This window comes from Anser anser (genome assembly GCF_964211835.1).
Source record: "Anser anser genome assembly, chromosome: 6".
Lineage (NCBI taxonomy): Eukaryota > Metazoa > Chordata > Aves > Anseriformes > Anatidae > Anser > Anser anser.
This window is the reverse complement of record NC_139726.1, coordinates 31,780,866-31,802,511: the sequence shown is the minus strand read 5'-3', so window position 1 is coordinate 31,802,511 and position 21,646 is coordinate 31,780,866. Positions and strand designations below refer to the sequence as shown.

Below are 21,646 nucleotides of genomic sequence, written 5' to 3'. Positions count from 1 at the left end.
AGAAAGTATCACTGGTGAGAGACTGGGCTGATGAGTTTACAAAATAGCACTTCTTCCTTCTTAGGTAAAATAGCTTTGAATTACAAATAGTTCTTACATGACAGAGAGATTCTTCCCCAAGGAAATAAGAGACTAAGGAGCTGCTGGACTGACCACTTAGCTGGTGTCAGGGGAATTGCTGTGCTGCTCCGGTTCCCTCTCAAGAACTCTTTGGTGCCTTCATCTTCTCTTCTGTGCCTCTTGCCTTTCGTGCTGAAGCAGTAACTATGTTAAAGCAAGGACTTTCTTATAGTTTGTTTTACAAAACGTCATGCCTTAGAGTTCTTGATCATCATTTTAGGCATTGTGGTGCTAGCATAAGATAAAAGCTAACACTGCTGTCTCCGATTTCAGAGCAGGTATGTTTAATGGAACATTTTTTTTAACCTTTACTGATGCCCTTTGCTTTTAGAAGGATTTCTGGCCTTTCTGTTCTACTATTATTCTTTTCTCTGTACTCTTCCTTCTCCAGGTGACAGCTCAGTGTTGCATGGTTATTACACCTGTCTTCACTCCGCTCAGAAGACAGCGTGCAGCAAACATGCGTTGTGACTCTCTGATAAAGATGGATGAATCTGTGTTTATTTTCTAAAGGGATCCACAAACCATTTCTCCAGTTCAAAGCAGAGCTGATTTTGCTTTGACGGGTTTTATGATCCCTCTTCTTTGTTTTCTGCAAACATCTGTCCGATCATTTTTTTACAACAATATATTTATGGAAAAGAGCGTGTCTCAAATATGGAAAGGAAAAAGTGTGGCACGCTCTGAAAGTATTTGCTTGGCTGTTTTGGAAGTTTTTGTGGGTGTTGGAGTGTTTTAATCATTCAGTAAAAACAATGCCATGTAATTTAGCAGTTCAGAAGCCATTTACACAGCCTACTCACTATTCCAAGGCTGGAATCCATTCATCTAGTCTTCAACACCAAAGGTCCTCTAAAATTGGCTGTATGAAGTTAGGTGGTTTCTTTAACATGATTCCTAAGTGGAGCCCTTGCTGAAGAGCTCAAAGCTCATTCAGAAATAGCCATATATTTTTCCCCCCTATGGATCTTTTTAATAACATGTTGTAAAATGCTTTACCATCAGTTCGTACAAAGACTAATTTATATAAAAAAAGAGTTTATTGTAGAGGAAGTGAGTCAATAACAGAGGAGATAATCCCAAAGAGATGGACCCACACATATGAAATAACAATCCTCCAGTGGTATGAAATAGGCAGAGCAGAAGTACAAATACAAGCAATCAGATGAGTCTCTGGGGGATGAAGTTAGGATGAGATCAGAGCAGTAGGATGAGATGAGAACATTGGAGTTCTTTAAAATCCAGGGAGTGACTCCTAATTGGATTAAATGCTGGGTGAATATTTAAGAGTATAAAACCAGTCAATGCGTCTGAAAATAGGGGAGATTGGAGATTTACTCTTATTTCTTGCAGCAAGAGATTGTTCTGTTCGTGGATTTGGGATCCTCACAAGTTTCTGAGGGCAGGGATTTGGGAGTTTGTTACAAGACAGAAATAATTTCAGGAGGCATGGCCAAGAGAAGGACAAATGCTAAACACTTTCCATCCACAAAGAATTGCTGGAAGGAAAAAAAAAAACACAACAAACAACCAGGTAATAGTATCTTACTTGCCAACCACAGGACATTAAGCAGAGAGCTTAATTAGTTAGCTGGTGGTCAATAGAAGCAAGTGGGGTCTTAGAAAAAGAGTATGGTGAACAGAGAGAAGACTGGCCAAATCATTCTTCATAGTGAGACATCATTCAGACACAAAGGGCAGTAGCAGTAGCAGAGAGGAAAAAGCAGAGAGTATTTGTTGAGACAAATAGGTGGTGAGCCCAGTGGGCCGAAAAAGGTATTGTTTTAAAACATGGAACACCAGCAAGAATTAGATAGCTGCTTATGAAATGCTGCTTGCTTGGAAAGCTAGTCACAAGCATCTCTTTAGCAACAGGAAACCAATGGATAAATCTTTGTAATGTTTATTTTTTAATTCAGTAGTACACGGAAAGGTCTGCCTCTATAGTATGTCTGTACGTAATATATTCAGTAAGTGGGCATGCTCTCAGCAGCTGTTTTCCATGCCTCACACTTCCTAGGGTAGAATGTGATATTACTATCTGTCTATATAGACATGCCATAACGCTAAACCATAGTACATTTCATGTCTGGTGCTCTCTGTGATAAATTCTGCCCTCTGCTTTAGCCTTGCTTTGAGCCTTGCTACCTTGAAAGGATAGACATCGAAAGAGAAGTCAGGTCCCCGAAAACGATGAGCATGGTTTACAAATGGTGAGATCCTTTTAGCTGTGTTGCCTGAGCTTTGTTTCCTTGCATGATCATGCTTCCCTCCCCTCAACTTCTGAACCCACTGACTAATGTCAACCAACTCCACCGGCAAGGCAGAAACATCAAGGATAATTATGTTCCCACAAGCGTCTTGGCAATAAATTGTTGAGTAGGAGAGAGAGATCTTGTGGCTGAAAGGAAAGCCTGAAGTGTGAGTTCAGGAGTGAGTGGGTCTGAATGCACCCAGGAGAGACGTTAGGAAAGCTTCGCTAATGGGGAAATGATTGAGAATCCACACATCCGATGTGGCTCGGTAGCAAACCAGCTTTCACTGCGTGCTGAACGAGGAAAATTAATTGGGGGTGCTTTTGACTTGTGGCCTTTGAATTTGTAAGGTTCTCTGTTCTCTGCTTTACTCTACAGTCTAGCAGGGTTTTATTTTAACCATGAAAGTCGACATTGTTCTACAGCACTGTGTCTTCAGGAGCTGAGCTGTTAAGGAAAATGCCAAATAAATTGAGATGAATGGTAAAATTAAGGGTGTTGACGGCACAGCAGAGGTCTTTGGAGATTCTCAGATTATAAAGGCTTAGAGGCCCAGAGGTGATGTGCCACAGGAACTCCGTGAATCTATGAACTCGCAGGAAACAATTTCATGACCATTATACCGGGTAGGATTGATAGAATAAAATATGCCTCCGTATATACACTTCATTTCCCTGTATCTTCCTGTCAACTGACTTACTCTGCTGACTGCTTACGTTATCTCGGAGGTCTCTTTGTGCTTTTTGAAATAGCACAAGAGGCTTCAGAGAGATTCAAAACTCGCCTCGACAAGGCTTTGAACAGCCTGATCAAAGCTGGCCCTTGCCGGAAGGGGGGCAGGTTGTGCCAGATGACCTCCAGAAGTCCCCTCCTACCCATACTGGCCTGCGAGTCTCTGATGCTACGAATCTTCCGTCTGTCTCCTGATTTAATGTGACATTTCTGGCTCATCACGGAAGACCTTTTTAAGGTTTGCAAGCTATCCAGTCATCAAAGAGAAAGTCATCAACTGCTGCCAAAGCAGTCTGCTGTTAAGAAGCCTGGTTTTTCATGCTTTGTGTCGCTCTGTTCTAGATCATTTCCATGCCAGAAAAAATCCTGGTCCTGCTACTCACTTCCTTATGGCTGAGTCCTGAAAAGTGAGCAGCTGAGTCTGTTATTTCTGTTGAGAAATCCTGGGATCTGGATGGTTTGGCTTTTGAGGGAGACAAGAGTCCGAAGTAACAGCAGGCCTTTTTCTCTCCTTCCATGCTTTATTCCCCTTTTCAACATAGATACAAACCCAAGCTTTTCACATTTCAGAGGGATAAAACGTGGCCTGGGAGTTTCCCACAAGTGTTTCCTACCCAAATCTCTCTCTTTTTTTCATCCTGAAAATTTAAGCAAGGCCCATAAAGAGAAAATTAGAAAGGAAATAGGCTCTAAAGGATGTCAGAGAGTTGTGCCTCTTAGCTATCATGAGGTTTTTGAACACAATAAATCCTTTTCTTCCCCCCCTACCAGGTGCTTTTAGGTGATGTCTTTAAAGATGTTACATTAGACTCAAGTTTTATGATGTACCTTAACAAGAGGAGCAGGAATTTAACAACAGGAGTGATATTTGAACAGCAGGGGCAGGAAATTCCCAAGCATTGCAAGTGAACCTGGAAATGTTAGCTGCTGAGGTGTTAAGGAAAAGAAAATGTTGAAAAACTCATTAAAAATGACAAGAATTGGTAACGTCTGCTTTTTTTGTAGGCATTTGTTTTTCTCCTGAGGACTTCTAAGAGAAGTGACGAGTGGGGCTCCAGAGTGTCCCTTTGAGGAGGGCCTATGATGCTTCAATTATAACTGAGAGTAATTACCCATTTCCAAGATAAACTTCAACGTACCCCACAACCAAAACCAGAGGGGCTGGGGGGCCAGGAGTGTGCGGGTTCTTGCTGGCTGTCAGGACAGAGGTGACTTAGAAAACTTCTCCGTGCACCCACTTAGACACAGAGCACCAGCTTTTGTAAGTCAGCGTTGTGTAATTGAGGATTTGCACCGTGTCATGTTGCACCAGGTGAGGCTCTGCCTTTAATTCTCTCGCTGGTCAGGATTTCCTACTTTTCTACATTCTACCGGAAACAATCATTGGTGCAGACCTGGGGATACATTTTTTTTTCAGTGTCCTTCCACGTGTGCAGGCAAGGGATGGACGCAGTGTGCAGCCTTCACTTGACTATTCTTACAGCAAGCTCTGGCTGTAAGCATCATTTTGGTCTGGAGATTGAAAGCAAAAAACCCTCTACAGTTTCCAGAATCCACTGACGCTGGAAAATTTTGTCGTGACTTTTCCTGGTGGATTTCTCTTTTCCTGCTTTTCTTCATGGGAGTGTGAAAAACCTGGCTGTATGGCTGTTTTCTTTCATACATGGGGGATGCCAGCTCAGAAATTACAGTTCAGTTAGCCACATGGTTCCTGTAACCTAGCAGTAATTAAAATCAGATTAAAAAGGGGTTGAGATAGAGAGAGGAAAAGCACATATGTTTCCAAAGGTCTGGATAAGGAGTAAATAAATAATTTGGATTAAAAATAAATAGGATGGTTTGGTAAACACACTTGTTGAATTGGACGAGGAACATGATTTGAAACAGAAAGCCCTTCCCTGTTATGATCATTTAATTGTAGAAACTCCAGGGTAAAGGAAAACTGGCTGGAAATTTCTGGTTAAAACTGCATTTTGATGGAAGATGCCAGTTTTCCCCAAGCTCACATTGTCTGATTTATGTTGACAACCCCCCGTGCAGCAGCCAGGCAGGGCTCAGTGCATGGTGGAGAGTTTAGGGAGCTGGGATAAAGAGAGGGCAATGGCAGAGGAACTGCCCCCTTTCCTCTGAAATGCATTGTTCTAGGATTCACTAAGTAGAACTTGAACCAAGTTAAACTTCAACTTTACAGTGTTTTGGGAAGGAATGGGAAAAGATCAAGTAACCTAGGGACCGTGCCATCAGCCAGGTGCCCAGCATCTGTGGCCAGCTGCAGCAGAAAGCTGCTGCTCGTTAGCAACCCCATTATTACTGGGGTAGTATTGGGGGAAGGGAGGGCTGCAGGGGGTTCCCTGATATGTCCCAGGTCCTCGTTGCTTGTGTCCCTGTAATTGGAGCAAAAGCTTTTTGGGTGGTGCTTTATAAGGGAGAGTCCCTGCTACCTGCCATTTCATGGGGAAGTTTGGGGGTGAGTTTTGGTTTGTGTTGCTTGGAAGAAGTGTTCTTGCTCTGCTGTCACCTCTGCTTGGGGCTCCTCCAGCCCTAAATGCTGTGAATTTGTAATACAGGGCTGTCCTTTTCTGGAGGAGAGATCTGCTGTTAGAGGGGGGCTGTGGGTATGTGGAGAGGAATTTCTAGATGCTGACACCTTTGCTCCATTATGCCCTGCTGTATTTGAAAGCTAAAAAGGCTTAAGGGTGGGTTAGCTGACCCCTTAAATCCTCCTTTTTGTGCAGGGGGATGTTTAAGATAAGGAGTAGTCAAGCTACTGCTGCTTTCAGTGCTGCTTGTGATTTCTGCTCAAAGCGACTGAAATAAATTCTTGTACTCCTTTTGCCCCTTCTAGCTTTGAGTACCTCTGAAGTGCAAATCTGGCCAGAAAACCTTATGAAAGACCAAGCACAAAGATAACAATGATTTTTTTGTGCTCTGTTTCAGCATTGTGCTCTGCTGTGGATGAATTTAATTCCAGCAAGTGGCTTGCTGCAGCTCTGTGACCAGGAGGACAGACCAGCATCAATGCATACAGCAGGTAATGCCTCTCATTTACCATGTTGTGGGTGTTCTTTGTATATGTTTTCTGTCTGGTTTGCTGAGCCTTCAAGGGAAGGCAATCCATCTTGGTGCTGATGTGTTAAATGAGTTAAAAAAGAGGTAGCAGCAGAAATTCAGGTGTTCTGAAATTGCTCTGTATTTTCATGTGGGAAAAAAAACTAAGGCCATTCATAATAGAGAAGCCCAATGACAGCACATCCTCGTGTAATGGAGTAGCTTTTTTTTGTCTACTTCAGGCAGGTAGATAGTGTTTTGAAAACTTCCTCTTAGAAATAAAGGAGAAATCTTTGTCCTAAAATCCTGTTCTGTGGCTTTCATGACAAGGAAACAAACTTCTGTAAAGAAAGCATGGAGGTGGAGGGTAAGCTGGAATTTATTCAATTACTGTCTGATATTTCAGTCTCAATATTCTCCTTAAAAGCTGTTTATTTTTAGTCTTAAGGGAAAAAAATGGTAAAAGCCTTGTTTTCTGATTTGAAGTGCGAGTATTTCTGCTGAAGGAAAATACTAGAGGTGCTTTTGTAAGAGGGTCTATACAGAGTGATATTTCCCTCTTTGCTGAGCATTGCAGAGAGAAGCAGCCTGAGACAAAGGCTGCTTGTTTGTGGAGCGTGGCATGGATAGCAGCTGCAAGCAGTTAAGTGGTAGGGGAATCCTGTCCTAGCCACTCTCCTCCCTGCATGGACCTGCCCACTTCTTATACTCCTAGTCCCCAGGGACCACGCAGAGGAAGGTATTCTTCTACAACACCAGTTTTTATTTCTGTTCTTGTTAACAAGAATCTGTTTTGGGAACAGCATATGTTAAACTTAAAGAGATAATGGCCTGGGAAAGCAATACTCCTCAATGCTCTTAATGTGGATGATGCTGGTACTACCAATTCCCCTGAAGCCCTTAAAATCTGGTGCTCCTGGTTATGTTCCTTACACTTACAAAATGTGTACTTATCTGTATGCTAGTTCCTAAAAGCTGGGTACTGATTTGGTGTTGGGGGCTCCTGGATTTGTCTGCCGACTTCCAGTAGGTTTTGCTGGTAACAGCTGCTCATTCAAGGTGAGGCTGCTCCTTAGCCTTTTTCTGATGCATTTGCAAAAATTTGTAGTTAGTCAGAGAGCCATTTTCCTTGAAGTGTGAGAGAAAAGCATGCAAAGAGGGCCAAGATATCCTTTCCTCATTGCTCTGGGGCTCCTAGCCTTGTGCATCCCTCTTTTCTCAGTGAAAGGGCAGGATGTTGGCCTACCAGGCATGTTTTGCGTGGGATGGGCTGGGTGATGTCAACCCAAAGTGTCCGAACGAGGATCTGTGGTGCAAAGCCTTGGCCAAATTAATGACTCTTTGCTAGTGCTATATTTGCTTGTGCTTGTGGTCACACAAGCTGATGGGAAGTTTACCCATAAATGAATCACTTTTTGGGTAAGTGCTCTAAGTCCAGCCTAAAACACAACCTCGGGCACCTCCTGTCCTACCACAAAGACGTAGGATCGCTCCTGGAGACTTCTGGCAAGGCTGGTGGTCAAGAGCTCAAGCGGTGAAGCATGAAACCAATGGTCCTGTTGGGTTTCATCCATTTCAGCTGAAATATCAGAACTTGTATTACACACAAATCCAAATGCTTGCCTTTTAAGTCGACTGCAATCCTTGATGCCTCAGGGCTTCAGCCTGCTGTTCTCTGTGGTGAAATAAACCCTCTGACCTGCTGCCAGGGTGGTGGTGGATTATTGGATTTGTTACCTAAACCACTGCTCAGCGCACAATCTGGGGAGATTACGAATTGATATAACTACACATTAGGAACTTTTAGTTAGCTGAGACCTCAGTCTGTACTGAGAGGCAGCTGAACGCAGGCAGTAGCTGGCTGGAGTATCAGACTGTTAGAGCTTGCACGATTCCTGCTGTGATGGTGAGCTGTAAAAACCTTCCTACCAGCAGGAAACTGGGACACTGGGCAACTGCAAATCACCATAGGGTCTCCTCTCCCTGCTGCTGCCTCTGGCTTTACACCCATGCAGTGGCTTTGAAATCCAGCCCCCTTGTACCACATCTGCACCAGCAGAAAAGATTGGAGAGTGGGCCAATATTCCTCATTTTTCTACCTTTTTGGATTATTTTCTACCTCTTTGGATGATTCCCTTCTTATTAGCACCATGTATTTCCCTTCTCCTGGCCAGCCCTTTGGTTCTTTGCTTTCATATTCTTTTTGTTTGCTGATTATGCCAGTAAAATATCAAGGCTACGTTATTCATACAACTTCTACTTTTGAACAAACAAATTACATTCACTGGAAAGTTACCAGTGCAATTAATGTCTCCGGTGCTTGTGTCTGAAGCCAACCTCTTGGAAGCATTTCATGCTCTCTAAATACAGTAGAAGAGAACAGGGGTATCTGCTATTACTGTTTTCATCCCTAATCAGAAAGGGAGGAAAATCAGGTGTGGAGGAGGAGCTTGACACAAGGCAAGGAAATGTGAAGTGCTCATATTAAAAATTAAGTGTTAGTAGGGAAAGCCCACCTGTGAGCGTACTGTACAAGGAATAACACAATTGCATCCTCCTGCAAACGTTTTCCTTTTCATTTGAAAACAGCAGAGAGCATGGTAGTGAAGGCAGGGAAGGATCTTCATCACGTGTATGTTAAGGCCTTCACTTTGTTCATTTTATCAGCAATTTCTTTGGAAATTGTTTTAGACTTGTCCCGGGGCAGGGATTTTGTCTTTACTCTCATGGAAATGCATTTCACCTTTTCTCTGGTTCCACCTGGGAGAGCACCATTTATTGGAGCTCTAGTTCATGTGCAGGGTGCTAATGGCTTACTAAATGGTTTATATGAATGCACTTTTCTGCTTGTTCTTGTCTTCAGTTAAAATCAACCACCTGTTATGTTAACACTTCTCTTTAGATCTCAATGAATTTTATTTCTACCTGCTCTTTTGAGAGAGTTCCTACTGGCTGAACTCTTCAGCGTGGAAAATCAGCGGCTTCAGTGGAGGTGTTGTACTGATAACTCCCATTCCAAAGCATCCCCGGTAGATGCTGGGGTTGGAGGCTTTGTACATGGTGTGTTTATGGATTTAAGTTTCTCCTTCCCATGTAGTTGATGCGAAACTTTACATGGTGGGGAAGCCACTTAAAAGTGGGGCTGAAGCCAAAGGCGAGGAGGAGAAGCTGGCATCACTTAAGGAACATAAAGCCTGTTTTGCTGAACACTTGCAGCCGTGTAAGCAGCGCCCTCTCATCAGTACTGAGATGCTGATCACTGGTAGTCTCCTCTAGTCTGCTGGCTCCTCTTCGCAGGGTGCTTTTGCTCGACAGAGGCTTGTGATGACAGCTGGGGAGGCAGGCTCTTGAGAGCAGATGTGGGAGGAAGCCCTCTGACTGTTTTAAGAAATTCAAAACTCTTATGGTGAGCTGCTGGCATCAGTGTAGCTCTGTCATATAAGCAAACAAAGAAGAAGGATTTCCTTTCAGAACAGTGGTTTCAGCACTATATTTTCAGCATTGTCAAATTGTAAAGCACTGTGTTCAAACAAGTCTTCTCAATAGTATTGAAATGGAATGAGGTTTTTGACTCCAGCAAACTTTTTCCTGGGATGGTAATTTAATTGTTGGAACATGAAACTTTTCTAATTTGGGCTGGAAACTGACTTGAATGTTTTCTGTGAAATTAAAATGTCAACTTCTCTCCAATTGAGAATTCTGCATGTGTCCAGCACATGCAGGTAGACTTTGAATGGCAGGGTGGGGGAAATGGCAAACCCTGTTCTAAATGCGTACCTCCAAGATCGACCTTCATGAATTTCTGTGTAATTAGCAGCTGTGCACCACGATGCTGGGAGCAGTTCATGGAACCTCATTAGAAATTGGGAACCTTGTTAGAAGCTGGCAGTAGAAGAAGAGCTGTAGATGGCTCCGTTTGGAAATAGTTTGTGGTACCTACCTGATGAGGTGACATACTGATGTGGACCTTTGAAGTTTGTTGCAGTTTATTTGGCTGGCTTCAGGCTATCTTTCCAGACTGCAGTGGAGAATTAAGTGGTGATAAAGATGACTGGGGTGGAATACAGAGGAGGTGGCTGGCTTACTGCAAGAGTGGGTTGGGGACCTGCTGAGAGCGCTGAGACTGGCACAAACACTCCCAGAAACATCAGCACTGCCAGTATGGACAGGAGATCCTTTGGGGTTGAAGCTGGGTATGTGTTTAAATAGTGAATGTAGACTTTGGGGAGGGGAAAAAAAATCTGCAGAAGAAACCAATTTAAGATACTGTGACCAAATCCAAGTGCTGATTCAGCACATAAGCATGAGAGGGAGATGAGAGCCTGGCTTCACAAACCAGCCTACAGTCCTATAGCTTTTGTGAGCCACTGAGGTGATGACACTCAATGCCTTAAATATTCTGTAGGCTGTATCTGTCTCCTTGGCCAGCTATCTGCTGTTTTCTGCTTGTTGGTGGTGGAAAGGCTTCTTCCCCTTTGGACAGCGTTCTCCAAGGGGGGTTTCATAGTTGGGAAGCAGCAAAGGCACTTGCTGTAAGTGACAATTCACTTTGGGGGAACAAAGCCTATTTAGGATGCTTTTACAGCAGGCTGCGTCTTTCAAGTACCCCTAGACAAGAAATGGTTGCTTAATAGCAGTGACAAAAATGGGAACAGATTGAAAAAGTAAAGAGATTGTGTTCATCAAATAAAAGGATCCCTGTCTTCTGGATTATGAAGTCCTTATGTTAGAGGCGGTAGTGGATGAGGTAGGAAGTGATGGCACAAATCAGCAGTTTCAGGACTGTTCCTACTCCTCACTGTACTCCCCAGAAAGCCAAGATCACAGGCAACCAGACACCTTGTGAGGAGGATTTGTTGCCCTGGGAAGTTTATTGCCTGAAGTAGGAGATGAGTTTTTTGCTGGTGGCAGGCTTTTCAGACAACTGGAAAGCAACACTAATGCATCTTACTGATACTTTGTCAGTCATTGTGGGGGGAACCCTGTACCTCTGGGTCATATGAATAAACCATGAGCTCTGTCCTGCCTTCCCTCTCCTTGGCTTCTCCAAAGGAGCTTGGAATAGATAAGAGCCTTTGAGGCTTAGAGAGAGAAAAGAGGTAATTCTAGATCACAAAGTGAGGTGCAAACCCGGGACCAGACCTTAAAAGTCTTGCTTTAAAAGCCAGAGCAACCTGTCTGCCATAGAGCTCTGTGTGTGTTGGTTTTGGGTTAAGAAAAGAAGATCTGGGGGCGCTCCAGTACTTCTAGTGATGCTCATAGAAACAGAGCATGCTTACCCTGTTTTGCCCTGGCTATGCCTCATGCTGGGCACTGTGGAGGAACTAATGATGCCAGTCCTGTACCACTTAAACCTTTCCCTGTATCAAAGGTGTTGGCACTTCCTGGTGGAGTTCAGGTCACCAAAACAACCGGGTCCAGTGGGGCTGATACATCTTGCAAGAGCAGACGTAAGTGTCTGGATGCACTGACTACAGTCAGTAAATGGCAAAAACTTGTCTGGCTCAGGCCTTAAATGGTCACATCGACCACAGTCTGCTCTATGCCAGGAATATAAAAACATGCTAATTCCTCCTTCACCAGTTCTTGATAAGTGCAAAGCTGTCATGCAAATTCCTTGCAGATAAAGATGTGTATTTAAGCACTTCCACTTTATAATTTAGTACCTTTTTAAGCTGCCCAAAATTGATGACTTTGTTGCTGTAGACAGGACTGCAGCAGATAAATATTATTTAAGTGGTGTAATGGTGGTTTATCTTTACATTCATGCAGTTCGTACTGGTGGACCAGTCTGACACAGTGAAAAGCCACCTCTTCCTGCTTCAAGTCTTTGAAATGCTTAAGATAGTCTTTTGCCCAATGAGGAATTTTATACTTTTAGTAACTGGCTCCACACATTCTTAAAAAAAAAAAAAGGCAATCAGGCTCGTGTTTGAGAATGTGCTCATTTCAGAAAGCAGCTTGGTGCTGCTTGTACAAGAGCTAATGCAGATCCCGTGTTTGCAGTCTCAACAAACTGTTGTAATGTTCTGGAAATGGATTTGTTGGAGTGAAGGTGCTTCTTATTCCTATTTTTTATTAGAATAACTTTGAAAAGACTCTCCAAGACAAAAGTAATCTTGCCTACTTCCAAATTGGCAAATGGGGGGGGGGGGGGAAACGACATTCAACTTCAGTGTTTTTGAACCTCCAGAAAGTTGGGCTTCTGTTCTGTTCTAGAAATTCAGATAAGCTTCTCCTAAAATATCAGCAGAGTTGTCAACTTGTTATATTTGATGGTTACAAGTGTGTTCTTGTTATTACTGCAGTATTAGCCAAGAGAAATCACTTTAGGTTCACTTCTGGGGAAAAACGTTTATTATTATAGATGTAAATTGATCATCACCTCTTGTTTCAGTGCAGTTAATTCAGGGCTGGAATATGCAGCAAGCTGCATGGCCCAGCGTGAGCTCATCGGTGGAAGTCAATGGTAGGTACGTTGCCAGGCAGAAATGTGGAAATAAGGTTAAATGCCTCCAGAAAAGGTTCAACAAGATCAATACAGAAAGCTTCAGTGGTATCTTATAGGAGCTCACAGAAATCTATCATATGTCTAGCATAAATGCTTTAATACAAAATAAAGAAGAACCTAAAGGGACTGGAATAAGTAGAAGGAACATTTTTAATTAGAATTGCACTCTGCATCAGACACTAAAACTGGTTGATTGTGTATGATATTGGCTTAAGTTTTTTTTAAAAAAAAAAAACAATTAAAATTCAAGTCTAGTGCTGGCTTTTAAGGCTTTGTTTTCAATTTGGAGTTCTTACTGACTTTAAAGTGTTTATAACTAGTTTAAAAGATCACGGTGTAAGATACACAGGAAAATTTGATATGGTGCACAGGAAATCCAGCCCAACCCAGAGAGCTGATCTTTGTTTTAGGGAGGACACTGCCTGGAATAAGGTACCTCAGTGCATGCTGCTCGGGCTTTGTCCAGGAGATGTTGGACTTGGACATCTGATGCTGGACTTGAAATTCAGGCCTGAAATCATAGCAGCGTCTCATTCAAAGCAGGGAGAGACTTCCTTTTAGGGTGGAGTGTTTACTTTGCTCTCTGAATTGTTTTTACAGTGTTCTTTTTTCTTCGGAGTTTTATGTTTTCATTTCAGAAACCAAAATGTTGCCCGCCTTGTTAATGGCAAGTCCTGGAATCATTTTTCAAACCACCTCTGATTCATCCTGCCAGTTTTCTTTCAGTTATCTATGGACATAAACAGTTTAATTTTCAAGTTCGTGTTCCCTGCTTCAAAGGGTGCCCCTGCACGTGCTTACAGCTTGCGTGTTGTGATGAAGAGGCTTGATCAGCACAGAGAAGCTCTATACGTTGGTGCTCCGTTGGTCTGTCCAAACATAATACTTTCTGCTGGGAACTCTTCCCTAACTGCTTTTGGCTTTACTGCGTAAGGACCTCAGACTGTTCAACTCATTTAAGGACTAATTTAGCTCTACTCCTGTTGACACAGGCAACAGCTTCAGCTGGCAGGATCCTCTGCACCCATGAGGCTGCTCTGTATCACCTTGCGTTGTACCCAAGGAAAATGCTTTCACAGGGCATCCAGAAGTTCACTCAAATCGCCAAATCCCACCTTTCCAAAAGCCCCAGAACTGACCCTAAAGAGACCATGGCTGAAGCCTGCAGCCCCTGATCTCATGCGAGACAGGGCAGCAGAGCTGGCTGCATTTCTTCCTGGCCAGACTTCTTCCAGGATGCTTTGGAGAGGGTGAAGTATAACTGGTTTCCAAACTGACCGTGCCCAGCTGCTGTGACTGCTCTGTTGGGAGTGTATCACAGGAAGCAGTGTGTTAGCAGGGATTTTGTCTTTGTTACCCTGACTTCATTTTTCTAAAGCTTTTTTTAAAAAAACTTCCAGTAAATGTGACCTTTAGCATTTTTGCTAGGCTGATCCTGCCTACCAGTGTCTCCTTGCTCTTGACAGGTACCACTGGCTGTGCTGGGCTAGCCCAAACGCAGTGCTGGCATACTTTACATCACAGGACCTGGTGAGATTTGGTATCAAACTCCCCTGGCTGTAAGAGGACCGTGGTGAATGTAAGCATTTCCTAAGCTGGGAGGAATGTCAGTCATTCAGGGCCTGCCACTACCAATAAGCATGTGCGGCTCAAATCCACATATGGTTTAATTGTGGGCTTGAATTAAAACAGAAATCCTGAATGAAAGCGACTAATTCCACTTTGAAATTTCACAAAAGACGTTGATTTTGCTAAAAGGAAACACATTTCCACAGTCAGGGCTCTCCACCGAGCCTGTTAGTGTGGCTCAGCCTGCAGGACTGCTTAGATAACGCTGGCATATGTGGTGGAAGGAAGATGTGCACCAATTTGTACCAAAAAGGTGCTTTTTATTTGGGAAAGGAATGGTTACTACACTGAGCCTCTTACAGAGCAACGGTGTGAGCATCTGAGTGTCCCCACTCACTTGTGTCCCAGCCTTGGTTTGTGGGGAGTGTGGGGAATACCTGTGGCCTGCCAGATGCAGTTGGAGCTTGCTGAATGGATCAAGAAACTGAGTCCACAAGATTATAGAGCTTAGCACTGAGCTCTCAGTCCCTGGGTCTGCCCAGAGTAAGTGTTGTCTGTGTGGGTGGTGCTCAGCGGGCACAGCCCGCCTGTTCCACAGTGGTTGAACACAACCATCTGCTATCTGCTGCTTTCCCAAAGCACTGCTGCAGATGCACCTGGAAATGGCAGCAGCCTAGCCTTGAGCATGCTGAGTACACACCTGGCTTGCAGCTCTGCATCAGTTCTTACTAAAGCAACAGCATGTCCTGGTGATGCTGCAGTGTTCGGAGAGCCTGGTGAAGCTGGACCCTGCCCATTATACCTGGTGGCTGCAGAAATGGGGTGGAAGGGCTGTCCCTGCTGTCAAAGGCACTTAGCATATGACTAGTCCTGCTAGAGCCTTGCTGACCCTCAAAAGCGGTGCAGTAAACAGTGTCATCTGCTTTTCAGATCATAATCTGGTGCCTTTTTGTTCCTGGAGCTGCAGGGGAGCTCGGCCCTTACCTGTGGGCAATATTCAGGCTGAGATTAGCATACAGATGATGGAGGGAAGAAAACCTGAGGGAAGCTTAAGCAGTGCCTAGCTCTTGCTCTGACCTTTGATTTCCCCTGCCTGATAAGAGCTAGCTTCCTCCTCCCACAGAAAACTCAAACAGCAGCTAGTTATACAGTAATGGAGATTAAGGAAAAGGAATTTAAAGAGCTCAACCTTCTGGAAAGTCTATTGTTTAATCCTGGTTTTGCACTTGCTATCGTAGCTCACCTGAGTTTATTCCAAACCAGTGAAGGTGTGCTGCCAATACACGGGTCATTAACTTGCAAACCATGCTGAAAGGTGCGGAGTTGAGCGTATTATTCTTTATTTTTTCACCTTCAACAAGGATGTTTGGAGTATCTTTGACAGGCAGAAAGCAGGGCTGCTCACTGACTTGAAGCTGCTTGGTGAAAGCTGATGGGACTGGTCTGCAGGGAGGTATTTGGAAGACCTTTAGGCTGCGTGGGATGCATCTAACAGGCCACAGCAGTTATTCAGATTCACAAGATGATAAGATTCTGAGATTTTTCCTCCAGCTGTATGCTAATACTTTCCCTCTAGTATTGTCCCCTCCAGCTTGCTTGATACCGACTCCGCAGCCACCAGGCTGTGAAATCTTGCAGTGCTCTGAGCTTTGCTGTGCAAAACCTGCAAGATGCAAGTGGTGGTCAGAGCAGTGGTTCCCCTGGAGGGTTGCTGAGTTATGGAAAATTATGAGCAACCATCCCTGGCAGAGGCTGGATTGCTTGCAGGAGGCAAGGCTTTGACTTGCCAGCCTCTTGATAAATACCCCACACGGTATGCTTTTTGTTTGGAGAAGAGATGTAAACTCCAGTCCTGGTCAAATTTTAACTTAGCCTGTTGCATTCTGCCTTTCTCTCTACCTTGAACTCTTATTTAAATGCTATGGCTTTATTTCTTTTTTTTTCCTGTGGAACAGAGCTGCTGAGCAACTTTAGAGTGATCTTTATTCAGTGCTGTATTAGAGCTCTTCTTAATGCAAGCTCACTTCTGCAAGCAAACTGGTGACTAATTTAAAATAAACGAATAATCTCACTGAGTTGGGAATATTCTTACGAACGAAAAACCCTCAGGGATTTTCTGGGATTTGAATTTGTTCCACATGTAAAGCTCTATGGGAAGGAAGAAAGTTTGTGTAAATGCACAATTAGAAATGTTTGTTTGTGTTTACACAAAATACATTCCTTAAGTTAAAAGGATACCTTTGTTTTGTAGCTTAATGTAAATGATTTGTTATGTGTATTTTCAAATATCCTATTTTCTAAGCTGACTTTTGATTTCTAACTATATGAACCCATAACTGAAAGCATTCTTTTGTGTTGCTAAGAGAAAAACATACAAACAGCAAAGCGAAGTAAGTACACTCAGTTTAACTATTCAGCAGAAAGCTACGTTACGTGTGAAACTAAATGGAAGCCTGTCTCTTCTCCATTTCTGGTGTGCTTAAGTATTTCATGAAGTAACAGGTAAGGTTTTTGGAGAGAGCATAATTAAGGCTGTGCACTTTAAGGTAATGATAAATGGGGTTTATAGAGCTGCACATGGTACATGTCTCAAAATGGTGTGACTGCAGAGCTGAGCAGCTTTAATCAACTCCGAATTCACGGCCATATCCTGTGCTGTATTATTTGATCTTAGATACTATTCCAGCTATGGTGGTGGTGTATTTATACACATCCACAATGGTCTTCTTACGAATGTCATTATAAATAAACAGAAGCAGGAGTTATTTTAAGTCTGAAATGCACAAGTCATCCACCCCAGTGCCTTTGGTTACACTGCAGACAGCAGTTTTGGAAGGAATAATCCTAAAGGCTCAGAGGGAATGTTGTATTGTCTGTAATGTGGCTTTTGTCTGAGATGCGTGCGCTTCACTCTTGGATTTTAATAGTCAATAGCAAGTGCTTTTCACGTGGAAATTCCTGGTGTTCTGAAATTCTTCTTAAAATAAAAATCTTCTTTAAAAACAGTCCCCAAAACTGAAGCTCTCAACGCAATTACATGAAACCTGAAGGCAGAAGTTTAGCAATGTGAGAGTAGATGATAGAGCAACGTATGTCCTGCAGGCACACGTGCAAGCAACACAAGATGTGCAGACAAAATGGATGTCGTGCATTTCAGTGCACACAGGCCAGGGTAAGGCTGGAAGCATGCTTGATTTGGAGACTGGTACGTAGTGTGGGGGCTCAACCTCTGGAAGAGTGGGGCAGAGCCTGCAGCATCACCAGGGAGATTGCAATTGCACCACACTGACTTCATATGTGGGGATAATACAATAAAACATGTTTTTCCCCTTACTGCAGATTGCAATCAACATGCATTGCAAACTAGGAATTCTGCTTCACCTGGATTTTGTTTATTGGTTCAGTATTACAAGGAATTAAAAGGAAGAACTTGAGTCTTCTAGAGAAACTGAAGAAATGCATCTCAGACTCTAGTGGGAAATGAATTTCTTGCTACAAGAGAATACTTTAGGAGCATTACTTCAAGAGGGTGGAAAAATGAAAATAACTATGCTACAATGTACTCTAAAACACAGCAAACAAAACTATATAGTCCACAGCCATTCTTGCTGCCTCTGCTTCAAATATAATTTTCTACCTTTTAGGGTAATGGTTTAAAAGAGAGGGAAGGGTGTATGTTGGTTTGAGTGACTGGAAGCGTAATCTGCTGTGATTTCTTGGAGAATTCATGCTTTGTACAATTATTTTCTGCTTCTGGGTGCCCATCATTGCTGATATTAATCCTTATTAGTCCTGTGTATTAGAGCAGAGATGTGAATAAAGACTTTTTTCAGTGTCCCTGGTTGTCTTACCCACCAAACTAAAGCTAATGAGGTTTTTCTTCTTGGTGAAAGCCTTCCCACAGTTCCTGCTGCTGCTTTCTGCTGAAGTTCCTCATCTGGGTTTAGTCATCGCTTATGACTGCAAGCCTAACAAGCTTTTACATAAACATTTATGCATAAAAGCTTTTACTATTGTTTCTGTGTAAAGAAAAGTACACATTCTAATTGCCTTTTTCTAACAAAATTGCAGTCCTCATAAAGGACCAGTTAGAGACACCTCAAAACAAATTTTCTCCTATTTTCCCTGCAGCAGCAGGAAAATTTCTGGAGTAACATAAGCTCTGTACCTCTTCTAATCTCTCCTGGCCCTATCTCTTCACACACAGCCAGCTCCTGCCTCCCTCTGTGCTTCCAGTGATTCATCTACATATCTCTTTATCATCAGTTTTATCCTACTTCACAAGCCTTTGAGTGACCTTTGCCCAAGACCTTGCACTGTAGCTGCATGTCACACGAATGCTGCTCACCTTGTTTATCAGGGTATTATTTCCCAAATTTGCCATTACATTTGATTCCAGCTGTTCCAAGCCTTTTCATGGCTCTGAACACTTGGTGAATAATCCATGTTTTCAGCAAGTGATCCAGAGAGACACTGGGTCTGTTCTTTCGAAGATGTTATCGTATGTAAGGAGCAAAATAGGAAAATATTAATACCTAAGTTGTCTTGCTGCTTAGAATGTGTTTAGAGTTGTCTTAGGGTTTTGACTTGCATCCAGTTATGGTCAAATAATCCCTTGTTCCTGCAGATGAGCAGTGAATTTCCAATAGGGATGGTCTTAGACTGGTAAGTGCATATGTTTCATCTCTTCCAGGCATTTCTCCTTTCTGCTGGCTAGTTTCTCACATTTTCAACATTTTCACTTTCTTTAGAAAGCCCTTATCCAGTTTCTAAGCTTCTTGCTTTTCTTCCCCAATCTCCAAACGTTCTTTAACAAACGTTCTTTAATGTAGGTGTTGGGTACAGTCTATTCTTATCAGGCCCGTAACGATTAAAGAAACCTCAGTTCTAAAATTCAATATAATTATCAACATCACTGATATCTGTTACTAATTTAGGCTTAGAGTTCTGGATGTTGCTCAACATATGTGGGGCAACTGAGCTCTAACTGTAACCTCTTACTCAGAGCCCTTGGGAGTCCCCACCAGGGAGAACTTTCTTGTAGATAGTCCAAGCTGAGCAAAAGCTGCAGTTGAAGCTGAAGCCAGCACTCTTATTCGTAAATTCCCAAACTGCTCAGGTGTGAGGATGAGGTCACTTGGGGACAGCTGAAGCTGGTTGAAGCCAAGTATGTATGCAGTACAGTTTTGAATGCTCTCAAACACTCGGTTTGATCTTCCCAGTGTTAAGGTCAGTTCCATGCTGTGAGCCACAGTATGGATATGCCCAAACTGGTGTTTGCCTAAATAATGCAAGTCCACCCTTCTGCTCTTGCTGCTACCGCTAGCACTGCTGGCTCTGACTCCACTTCTGTGCTGCCCTTTTGGTGTTAACGTTTGCTTTGTGGTGACGTTGCAGGTGGGTCTCTTTTTGTAGCACTTATGGTAGATGAACTGTGCTGTATTCCAAGCATGTAGCTTTTGTTTACAGCAGCTCTGTACAGATAAATCCCTGTTTGATGCTTAGCTCTTAATTAAGAAGGAAAATAGCATTCTCCTTCAGTAAGTGTTGTCGGAGTTGCTGCCTAGCTCTAACTCACAAAGAAAGCTCTGACAGTGGGTGGCCTAAATAGTTGTTTTGCTCTTCCAGCCTTCAAGCTGCCCTCTGCCTGGGCTGTGGAGTGGGAGCGATGCTGCTGGGTACCCTGCGGGGCAGTGCTCAGCACCAGCCTGGCACAGGCAGCTCCATGCCTGCCAGCAGCTGTGTTGGGTGATGAAAGCAGCTGAGGGTGGCAGAGACTACTGCAGCATCCTGCCCACTGTGCCTTGCCAGTTCCTGAATGTGCTGGCCATCCTGACTCTTTTCTGGCTGTGGATTAAGCTGTCCACCACAGTTTCTAAATGTTTGGATTCCCAGAGATACCACCCAGCTGTTACACCTCTCCTCTTGCAGAGCAGTATCTCCCCTCACCATGTCGTTTCAGCAAGATGTCAACAGGCTGTGCAAGAACAGAGGGAGCTTCCAGGTTCCCATGCTTCTCAGGAGAATCTCTGTGGTTGTACACCTGCATACACAGGTGCTCTCAGTCTGTAGGGTATTGCCTGGTAGCTGCCTCCCTTTGGGAGGGTGGGAGATCACAGATGGTATGGGGTGATCTCAGCTGGCTGTCAGGAAAATCCTTGGATAGGAGTTATTAGAAAATGCCAAACTGCAGGGTGTCCTGGGGTGTGAGCTGGCTTCACACTTGAGAAACAAAGTAATCAACAGGAAATGCTAAAAGCAATTTGAAGAACCAGTGCTGTAGTCTCACATCTGAAACATCAACTCTGTTGGGATGTATTTCCAGATTGGCATCAAGTTTTAAGTGGCTTTGATTTCACCTGTGATAAGATGTGGCTAAGAGGTTAGAGTTTAGCATGCCAGTTCTTAGTCAAGTCAAGTGCTATACCCACTGCTGTACCAGATTAAAGATAAGACTTGGGATTTCAGCTTTCAGTATTTTTTCAGTCCTTCAGCTTAATTCCAGGTCTATGGAGAAAGAAGAGCAGCTAAAGCCAAATCATTCCTTGCACTGATGGATAGGTTGGGCTTGGAATGAGATCTTGGCTGGGAGGTCTTGGTGTCTCCAATTTGCACACCACAACAGAAGACTTGAGCAAAGCCAACCTTAGTGAAATGGCTTTTCAGAGAAGCTCCGTAAATGCTTCATTTTGCACAAGACCTAAAAAAAAAAAAAAAAAAATATAAAAAAATCAGCTGGCTAGGAGAACAGGGAGTGAATCAATTTGTGCAGTGCTTGGTTCTACCTTTATTCTACCTGTATTTTACACTGAGGGCAGCTCCTTGGGAGTGAAAGGTGCCATAGCAGATAAAAGCAATTTGCCTGTCTGGTTGAGGGTGTAGGGAGTATTTTGAATCTGACCAAATACATGACAGCTTCATCAGAAGAGCTTAACTCTGAACCAAGGAATGAATCTCATCCTGCTTAGCCGCTGTCCAAATGCAAGTGCACCTAATTTTGAGAAGGAAGTTATTGGAAGCATTGCAAGATAGGCATTGTGTGGGAAACGACATGAAATTTGGCTTGAAGTGAAGCAAAAGCATCTTTGGGGAGCGATGGCTTAGGTTGAATTCATCTCCTTCTTTCTGTTTCTATTGCTGGAAATTCACTGCTTGCTGGAAGAGGGAAATTTTCCCAGAACTGGGATGTGAGCAAACATACCTAGCAGTAAAAATCTTAACCCCAAAAACATTTGGTTTATTTTGATACCTCTTCCCTCCCTCATCTGAAGTACAAATAAAACTATTTTTGCTTCGTAATCCAGCAGAACAAGTTGCTCTACCTGCCTTTCACAGGTATCTCTTGAAGTGTATGAGCTTGGGAACAACTTTCAAGAGAGTGAATGAACTACTTCTGTGGATCATATTTGGT

At 43.3% G+C, this 21,646-nt stretch overlaps 1 long non-coding RNA gene across 1 annotated transcript in view; it reads left to right on the top strand.

Moving 5' to 3' along the window:
* The first annotated feature begins 626 nt into the window (after positions 1-626).
* LOC310901572 overlaps positions 627-21,646 on the top strand; it is a 119,987-nt gene continuing 98,967 nt past the window's right edge. Inside the window, exons 1-2 of the long non-coding RNA XR_014585903.1 lie at positions 627-5,574; positions 6,045-6,138. This is a non-coding gene — a long non-coding RNA (uncharacterized lncRNA). The remainder of the gene's footprint in view (positions 5,575-6,044; positions 6,139-21,646) is intronic.